We start from the raw sequence: 2,611 nt of genomic DNA on the forward strand, positions 1-2,611 counted from the left end.
TTTTTTTTTGAGATAGGGTCTCACCTCGTCACCTAGGCTGGAGTGCAGTGGCGCGATCACAATTCACTGAAGCCTAGACCTCCCCGGGCTCAGGTGATCCTCCCAGCCCAGCCTCCCAGGTAGCTGGGACTATAGGCACACACCACCATGTCCTGCTAGTGTTTAAATTGTTTCTAGAGACAGAGCGTCATCATGTTGCCAAGGCTGGTCTCAAACTCCTGGACTCAAGCCGCCTGTCCACCTTTGCCTCACGGTTGGGCTTATGGGCCTGAGCCACTGCACCTGGCCTTTGCCACATTTTCCATCTGCATCATTTTGCTTTTCTTTGGGGGACTGCGTTCCTCTATGCGCCTCTACTGTAGTGTAACCATGCTGTGTTGAAATAATCTGTGTCTGTTTCCCCCAGCAACATTCTTAGCACCTCCAGGACACAGGACAGGATTGTGACATATAGCAAGAAAACAGCATTTCCAGGAGGGAGGGGTATCTAGGGAGAAGTGGCTGTCAGCAGATACTTGGCTAGATATGGAGACAGTGCCAGTGTGTCCGGGAGGAAATGTGTTATTCCTCCCTTTGAAAACCAGGGAGCAGGGTGCCTCCTCATGAGGAGGCCTAGCATGAACCTGACACTCGGCATCGAATGTCTCTTCCCATGAAGGCAGGGGCTCCCTGGCCTTTGTGGCCCCCACCGAGGTTGTGTCTCTGCCCTCTCCACAGCGCGAGCCCAGCATTGACCTGCTGCAGGCCTTCGTGGAGCACTGGAAGGGCATCACGCACTACTACATCGAGAGCACAGGTGCGGCCTGGCCCTCCCCAGCCGGGGGACCCTGGAGGGAGCGGGGAGGAAGAAGTGTGCAGAGTGTCACCATGCAGGTGTCCTGGGAAAGGTAACGTGCCCACTCATGCAGAATTGGAGCCGAGTTCATGGAGACAGAGAACCGGACAGACAGAAGACCCAGAGCCCTGGGCCACTCTGCTCCTGATGATTTAGCTGCCGGTCCCACCCTGACCTTTTGGAAAGGGCTGTGTGAGGGAGGAGTAGCCTCGCTGGGGGTCTCACTGGCCTGACTCTGCAAGGAAGAGGTGGCTGCACTTCCCCCAGCTTCCAGCTCCAGGCCTTCAGGCCCCAAGAGCATGTGCCTAGGGTTTACTGATCAAAACAAAAGAGTTTAACAACTTCCCCTTTCCCCTGAGCCAACTTAGGGGCATTTTCCTTGTAGAGATCTGGGGTAGGAGGAGAACGAAAACCAAGGTGGGTAACATGCCTGGGTCCCTCTCCCCAAGCTAACACCCCAGACAGCCAAAGCCTTGGGTCACCTGGTCCCATCAGGATCGCTCACTGAGGGGACGGCATCTGAGTGGCTGCTCTGCAGCCATGATGCTGCCACGGGTGGATACAGACTTGTTGCCAGGTAACCATATCCTGCATCCCTCACTTTCCCCTTCCTGGAGTTCAGACTGGGGCTTCGTTCCAGCCCACACCTTTCCTACAGGCTTTCTTTCCAGCCCGGGCCAGCCCAGGAAATTCAGAAATCTGTGGGACCCTCTGAGGGTTCTGCTAGATCAGGTTTCTCAATCTTGGCACAGTTGGCATTAGACCTGGAGCCTTCCCTGCGCGGGGCTGTCCTGGGCAGTGTGGGATGTGCAGCAGTAATTCTGGCCTCTACCCACTAGGTGCCAGTAGCACACCCCGCCCCCGAACTGGGACAACCAGCAATGTCTCCAGACATTGCCTCATGTTCCCTGGGGGAGAAAAGCCCACCCCCGGTTCGGAACCACCTCTTCAGGTGAAAGATCTCTTGAAGGAGAGCCTCGGTCCACCAGCTGAGTAAGATCAGATCAGAACTGGCTTAAATTCACCTGGGGCTCCCCCCACCCCCCAGCCCTTTCATTTCCAGAATGGTCCCTAGACTAGAAGGGTCGGAAGTGCCTGGGGCAGGCCACCCTACTCAAGCTCCTGTTCCTTAAAGGAAAGCTAGGGGGTGCTCCAAGGCCAGTCCTGAAGCACCAGAACTTTCTTTAAAAGACACACTGAGACTGACTGCAAAAGCCCCACTAAGTAGCTTCCCTGTCAGGGCCTTGGTACAGAGAGCAGGACTGGGTCAGACCTGAAGGTGGTGATGCAGATGCTTTTTTCCTCTTTGTGAAAAACAGAGGCTTGCCTTCTCTGAGTGTCAGCTGGGGAGGCCCCGGGAGGTTCTCTCTCAGGCAGCTGCTGGAATTACAGCTTCTAAGTTACGTGACAAGAGCCCTGAGCCCACAGCGTCTCACTCAGGCCCAGAGCTGACAGCAGCCTTCTGTGGGCCCAGGACCACGTGTCCCTGTCTCTGTACCTATCCCAGGGTTTGAAGGAAGCCGATGCTGCTGCCCCCAGTAAAGTGCTGGGCACGCATGCGTTCTCAGAGGACTGTGTCCTGAGCCTGGGAAGACTTTTGTCGTCTTAAATACTGAAGCATCCACTGTCAACTTCCATTTCCCAGTTGCCCGCAGCTCTCTTCCCCCACCTCTCCCAGACAGGACCTCCCCTTTCTGGGCTTTGGCAGGAGATGGTGAAGTTTTCAAGCCAGGGTGCCCCTCTTCACCCTACTTACCCTCGTTTCCCAAACATCAA

The sequence above is a fragment of the Mandrillus leucophaeus genome, unplaced genomic scaffold (genome assembly GCF_000951045.1).
Source record: "Mandrillus leucophaeus isolate KB7577 unplaced genomic scaffold, Mleu.le_1.0 Scaffold86, whole genome shotgun sequence".
NCBI lineage: Eukaryota > Metazoa > Chordata > Mammalia > Primates > Cercopithecidae > Mandrillus > Mandrillus leucophaeus.